Source organism: Falco punctatus (genome assembly GCF_963210335.1).
Source record: "Falco punctatus genome assembly, chromosome: 3".
NCBI lineage: Eukaryota > Metazoa > Chordata > Aves > Falconiformes > Falconidae > Falco > Falco punctatus.
In genome coordinates, this window is record NC_137582.1 from 30,714,100 (window position 1) to 30,721,994 (window position 7,895).

The following is a 7,895-nucleotide window of genomic DNA, read 5'->3' on the forward strand; positions in this document are numbered from 1 at the left end:
GCTGCTTCCACAGGGGTATACTCTGGGACTACTGATGTTAGTCTGCTTCGTAAAACCCTTCAGTCTGAAGAGATTTAGTACATTTCAGTACTTTAAAGTGCATTAAGATTATTGAAATGACAAAAGCGTTAAAGGCATATGAGACAAACCCTAAACACTGTCTCCCAGTTTATTGTATTTTGCCTTGAATCTGTGATGTTGCAGGTTTATGGCCGAGAACTGGTTCAGAATTTGGACCTGGCTGTGGCCCTCCGTACTGCTGCAGACCTGACACACGTGTGTGCAATCATACACAACCACCTCCTCGATATCTCCTATAGCAAATCCCGTAGCAGTATTATTATAACCATACATAGCTACATATAATACCTGGAATCCAACCAGCAGCCAGACTTGAAGGATCATCCATAAAAGTTTCACATAGCTAAAGAGAGCAGTCAACCCACTCTTAATAAATTTAACATTTTCGCAGATTCTCTGGTCAGCTTCACGGTCTAAGGTACTCTTTAAAGAGACATATACATTTATATGCATGTACACGGGTCACCTGGAAAACATCCAAACCCTACTTTAAAGCAGTCAGACACAAATTTCTAAATGTATTAAGCAAGATCTGTGTGCTGTAGTAATGATATTACTTGCAACGCTGAAGATTTATTTGGTGTAGCGGTGGGTTCAGCAGAATTTCAGACCTGCAAATATGTCATAAGATAAGCGTGTCAGAGGCTGCGGGTATGTCAGGTAATTTGACTTGTACACCTATCTTTGTTCTGGCGTCTGCCCACTTGTGATATACACAAATGGTATCGCCGAGGGAGTACTGAAGATCTGACTGTTACTGGTACCTGTTAAAGTGAGACATAAAATGGTAAGTATTAAGTGTCTATCTGCTTGGTTTAGAGAAGTCAGGCGATGTATTTCTGGCAGGATGAAATACTAGCCAATGTGGTACATGAAATTGCTATCTGATACATGATTAAATGCCAACATGTAAGTTGAAACGCTACAGGTCTGCTTTACTGGATGGTTTCTAGCAAAAAGACGTTTAACAGTGGTAGGAGAAAATATGCATTAGGAATAATCTATCTGAAAAAGAACATACCACACGTTGCAAGCAAGGGCTCAGCTCAGAGAGCTGTCATGGGTAGCCTGCCGTGCGCCTCATTGCGGAGGAGGAAAACAAGGAAGCAGAAAACAAGTAGTGTCCTGGAATTAAGCATAATGTTGAAGGCTGTCACTCATCTGGGCTGAACAATATGACAAGAAGGCTTGCCAAAGGAGGAGATTTGAGGTTTTCTGGAATGCAAACCTTCATATAAGGCCAAATGTTGCAGTAACTGCATTACTTTTTCAATAATTTCAGTGCTGAACTCCCAGGTCCCAAGAAGGTGAGACTTCTTTTTTCTAGTTTAGGCTTTTTAGTTTAGGCAGACTCCAAATATGAGGAGAATTGACATAATGAAGAGTTTTGCTCAGCGTTTTTACTAGCCATCCATATTTCTTGTCTTTCTTTTCACTATGTTCCCTTGAACTGATTAGGGCAAGACAGTGTGCCTTGAGGGCACTGTTTGAGGGGCATCAATGATGCTATAATGCTATTAAAATTTAATAATAATTCATATATGGTCATTCCCTAATTGGAAAATTAGGTGCACATTGATTGATGCTTTCAGTTTCTGATGTCTACTAGGTGGCCTAAAGATTAAACCTATTTCCAGTGTATTTTTCTTCATCAAACCCAGTTTCCCAGCTATTTCTCCAAATTATGAAGGCACACTCCTACACCTCTTCCACCTTTCTTTAGTGTTTGCCTTCTCTAACCTACCAAGAAAATTATATTTAGTCATGAGAGAGGGAAATATGAGGTCTGATTGAATACAGGACAGGAAGATGAGAACATGTAAAACAATTTAATCCTAGCTGAAATTCTCCACATATAATTCCTTGGAAAGGAAGAACAGTCTATGTATAAATTAGTAAGTCAAGTTTAATCAATGAAATTCAAGCCATAAATTATTATACAATACTTTAGGATAAAAAAAAAATAATTCTAAGGTTTTTTTTATTTTTAACTGTATAAAATATATGGTTTCAAGTATCTTTTAAAAAAATTTAGGTTTATAAAAGGTTATTTGTCTTTCAGATTTTTAACCTCTATAGAATATATGATTAAAAATAAGCAATGAAAAACAGTTTGAAAGAGTAAACATGAGGTAATTTAATTAGCACTTAGAAGCTATGCCTTGTTCATGCTGGAGGGTAGCTTTCAAAGGTATTGCTTTCAAATCTTATTGCCAGTATTTGAACTGAAGTATTGCTGGAGGATATTTGCAATATGGCTATCTCTGTAGATGGATCTCACCTGCTCCACCGAGCTACACTGAAGGGAGTTTCAAAAGGGGGTACTGTGATTTACTTTTGTTAATTGAAGTGGGTAATGCAATAGTTTGCGTGTAGCGTTTATGAAAGCAGGATCTGAAAAGCTGAAGTAATTGCTAATTGTAGGGTGTTCACAAACCTCATTTCAGTCCTGGAGTCTGAAGTGGTCGGTGTGATTCACTGAATTGCTAGGGCTTTCTGGGATGGCTAAGGTCAGGATTAGGAATTAAAATAGGATTTGAGACACCAAGCACCAAAGGAATACTTTTACTGCAAAAGCCTACAGTCTCTACAAGGTCTCTGCTGACAGAGGTCGGTAGGGATTACTGGAATCTGCTTTAGCCGAAGGTGACCACTGGCATTTTTGGCAGTATGGGTGATGGAGATAGAGTCACTGCTGTATCTCACACATCTCCATGTAGGCTCTGGCACATAAAATAGGTCTGCAGCTCCCAACGCCCCAAACAGTAGCTCTAACTGTAACCCACCAACACTTTGTAAAAACACATGTGCTTGCCCCTGCTGACATAGAATCATGGAATAGTTTGGGTCGAAGGGGACCTTTAAAGGTCATCTAGTCCACCCCCACCCCATGCAATGAACAAGGACATCTTCAACTAGACCAGGTTGCTCAGAGCCCCATCCAGATTGACCCTGAATGTTTCCAGGGATGAGGCATCTACCACCTTTCTAGGCAACCTGTTCCACTGCTTCACCACCCTCATTGTAAAAAATTTCTTCTATGTATCTAGTCTAAATCTACCCTCTTTTAGTCTAAACCCATTACCCCTTGTCTCATTGCAACAGGCCCTGCTAAAAGGTCTGTCCCTCTGTCCCCATCTTTCTTATAAGCCTCCTTTAAGTATTGAAAGGCTGCAAAAAGGTCTCACCAGAGCCTTTTCTTCTTCATTCTGAACAACCCCATCCCTCTCAGCCTTTCTTCAAGGAGAAGTGTTTCATCCCTCTGATCATTTTTGTGGCCCTCCTCTGGACCCACTCCATCAGGTCCATGTCTTTCCTGTGCTGAGGACCCCAGAGCTGGACGCAGGACTCCAGGTGGAGGCTCACCAGAGCCAAATAGAGGGGCAAAATTACCTTCCTCAACTTGCTGGCCACACTTCTTGTGATACGGTCCAGGATACGGTTGGCTTTCTGGGCTGTGAGTGCATGTTGCCAGCTCATGTCCAGTTTTTCATCTGCCAGTACCCCCATGTCCTTCTCCACAGGGCTGCTCTCAATCCCATCATCTCCCAGCCTGTATTGATACCAGGGGTTGCCCCATCTTCATAATAACCTTGAGGACATGCCATGGTCCAGCAGTTAACTCGGCGTACCAGACCTAGTTATTTGGAACCTAAATCATACCCTAACCCTAACTGCTGATCCAGTTTATTAAGTTATGGCAGAAGCAAGCACCAACCTGCTCAGACCAAGCCATCTAGGTAGAAGGAAGTAGAAAACTTCACTGATCTAGAAAACTAACACAAACAAGATTATGTAGAGTGAGTCCACGCACTGCACCCAAGTTAATCTCCCTTGTCCTGGAGAAACTTTGGGTGTCCAGGTCCTTTGCTGAGCCCACAACTCAGTCTTTTTTTGTCTACATATGCCAATCTTTTTTCCCTGATGTGATTTGTTGACTGAATCTGCTCTGTGTTTGCAATAGTTTCAATGACCACAGCCATACCTGCCAAAACATCTGAAGCCAAATGTTAACATGCTTTTACCGCAAGTAGTAGTTTGTTTTGATATTCTGTTCCTTCAGATTGTTTTAGATGCTATTCACCTGTTTAAACTACTTTTTTACTATTTACAGTGAAGTTACGCTGCTTCATAGACTAGGTAAACAATCTTGGACCAGGAAAAGCAGTTCTGGAATAATCTGGAGACTGAAGTTCCTTTGCATAAACTATTCCTTTAGTATTTATGAATAACTAATACATCCACTGAAGTAAGGTTGTGACTGACTCATGTTCAGAAAAAGGCCAGAATTCATTGGACAATCTGTTCATAACAAATAATTTAACCAGCTCTAAAAATATTTGTGGGGTTTTTCCTTACAGGGGAAAAAAAAGCCTCTCACCAAAACAAACTTGTTAAAAGGCAAAAAAAGTCCAAGGACTGGCTCGTAACCCTGCAATCCAGCCCAAATAAGGACAGTGTGTGGCTGCACTATCCCAGGAGCGCGGTGTTGACCGGACTGAGCCTGACAATCTGATACTTCCCCTCTGAAGCGTGGGAGAGAAACCACTCGGCTGGGATACCATCGCTCCCTGGCTGCCCCGGCGCTGGCCGGAGGAGCATGGGGACAAGGCCAGCAGGCTCTGCAGTCCCCCCTGAAGCTCTGACAAGCTCCAGCAACACAAGTCACTCACCTGGGGAGCCAGGCAGCACCTCACACTTTTATCCTGCACAGTGCAAGCATACAGGAAATCTCTGTTTGGTCCAGGTTTCCAAAACTTCTTTTCCAAATCTTGAGCTATAGGCGGGTTTTGAACATTTGCACAGTTAAAAGAAATGAAAGGTGTGAATATCTCACCCTTTTGCTTGTATTCTGCAGGTTCTTGGTGCCTCGACCTGCTGCTGAACTGTTCCCTTTGACAGTTCCTGCATCGCCATCCCTTTAATACTTTTGGACTTACTGAGATTGCACTGATGTGTGGTACAGCCCTAAATGCATTCCTGAAACCCAAAGAAATTATGTCTGTCCAGCTAGGTTAACGTACCTCCAAGATTCCAAATACACTTATCAGACATGAGCTATTTTTTTAATTGTTTCATGCTGAGCGACCTTTAATAAATCAGAGCTAAACAAAGCCCTTATAGGTCAGTGCCTGTATTTCCTCCCCTTAATGTGCTCCTACCTAGAGGTAGGTAGGAAAATGCTGTAACTTTGCAGCCTCATGAAAACTTCCCCTAAGTGTAACAAGAATTGGTGCTGTTCTGGTTGGGAGCCTGCATGAGTAAATCCTTATAACAGGTCACCTTACAAAAATATTGCTCCTTTGTATGACAAGAGTTAGGTAGACTCAGCCTCACCCTGCTAGGGCTGCCTGTGGCATAACCCAACCCCCAACCCAGAAACCGCGGGAGTAAGATGCCACCATTCAGACAGAAGCAACATGGGAAAATCAGCTGGATGTATGCAAGGTGTAGCCACTGTTCTCCAGGATTTCTACAGGAAAATGGCAGAGAACAGAATTGAAGAACAAAGACGTCAGTGTGACAACTGATGAGGCTGAAGCCGTACATGGTGAAAGGTCTGGTCTTACTGTGGAAACAGCTGAGGGAGACAGAAAACTGCAGCCTATAGTTTAAAGGAGAAGCCACGTTCCAGAATGAACGCTTGAATCTAATTCCAGAAGCTGCTAAGGAGTGTGGAGGAAAAAAGGGTGGGGAAATGTTGGTGCAATTAGTTTAGTACTGCTTTTTTACTTGGGCTACTGAAGGAGTGATTGGTGTGTGATTCTTTCAAAAACCCTTTCAAAGCATGTGCGTGTGCTATGCAGATCAGTATAGATTGATTCCCCAAAATAATAAAAAAAATATTGGTTGTATCAGAATAAAATATTTGAGTTTATCAGCTTATTTAAGAAATTACATTCACCTGGGCACAAGATGGGCAGAGTCCTGTACCTCTTGGCCGTAGTGTGTGCGGACTCACAACGTGTGATGTGAAGTCAGCCTCAGTGTACATGAAGTCCAAGGTCTCGGCTCACAACAGATGTCATACGGAATCTGGGCTCTCTCAGGGTGTGAGAGAGGACCTGGGTTTGCTGCACGTAGTGTAGGTCCAGGTGGTGGAAAATCTTCTGAGCTCTTGCACACCAGTCGTATACATGCAGTTTCTCCACCAGCATATGGACTGTGCAGCAGTTGCCTTTTCTTAGAAGCCTCTCCTGCTGGGGTCAGGACCTAAACCATACCCGGCACTTGCAATGACACTGGCACCTAGCGTACTGTAATTACTCATCATCCTAGCAGAGCATGCAATGATTTGTTGCAAGTTCATATTACTGCAATGATTCCCTTGTCACAGAATCACAGAATGGTCAGGGTTGGAAGGGACCTCTGGAGATCATCTAGTTCAACCCCCTGCCAAAGCCGGTTCACCTAGAACAGGTATATCAGGATCAAGAGATGAACAGCCTTAAGTTGGGCAGGATGCAAATGATTCAGGGTATGACACTGGAAGAAAGAAACCAGGGGCTCACAGCTCATTCCTAGCTCTGCCCTGAGCTCTGAGACCCCAGTGTGGTCACATTTATGTCTTAGAGCAAACAGGATGCAAATCCCCAGTGTATTAGTTACAATGGAACTTGCTTAATTAAGTTAGTTGTAAATGAAAAGCAACTCATCAGTGCTGAGAAGCAGCTGAATGCTTTCAACTGTACAGTCCAAATACAGCTTCAGTCTTTCAGTTAGTCCACGAGGAAGGACTTCTTGCCCATACAGAGCACTTTACAGGATTTGGGCCAAAACCAGCAAAATTCTTCCAAAGCACTGAAGACATGAGTGATTTTTGTAACATAATATTTATACCAGAGCAAGCCACCATATATCTTGTTTCTGCCATGTTCTGGAGAAAGCACTTCACAAGATATTTACCATTTATATAGAATAACCGTAACCCCAACCCAAGGACCTCAAATGGGCACATCCAGCTCTGGCTGATGAGCCAGACCCCCAGCTACAACATCTGTACCTGCCACTGGTCTCTGTTCTGGACTAGTGTAATTTGAGGGAGGAGGATAAAAAGGGAAACTCCATGTTTACAAAGGAAAGAAGGAAAATGTCTGTGACAGGGCTTTTTTCAGGCATTGGCTGTTTGAGTGCCGCTCAAAGGTTTGTAATGTCAGAAGTGGTCCCAGCAGAAATGGATTAGTGGGCAGAGAACAAGTGAGGAGGTCAAAAGGTGAAAAATAAATGTAATTTCTCACATGCCTGTGCTGTTTATCACCTGGTTAGAGAAATTAAGGAAATCACATGGATATCATCATTTTGCATAAGACAACGCTACGCACATACAATCTGACCAACTGCTACACGTTACCTTGTTAAACTTGTGTAAAGGGATAGTGAACTATCCCAGCTAGTTTGCATTATCTGACAGGCTCCTGTTTGGGGACTAAACATATGTCAATAGCTTTAACATGACCAATCTTTACAGTAAAGGACCGGAGAGGAGATTTCATACATGGACTGGGAAATTTCCATGGCAGTTTTACAATTCAGAAAATATACATATCACACAGGCACATATGCAGTAAGCACAAAAGATTAGCATTGGAACTGACAACTCGTAAGCCAAGTTTTAGCTTTATGTGATTCGAAACAGCTGAGTGATAAATTAAAATAAAAACAAATGCCAGCAGCTCCTTAGCGCTAGTGGGATTGGTGGGTGCTGCTGTCATGAGAGCCTGGTGAATACATATTGTTATAATTGGCCGGGTGGAGGTGGTAGAACAAACGTGACTCTTCCAAGGCACTGTTGGCACTGACAATAATTGTTAACA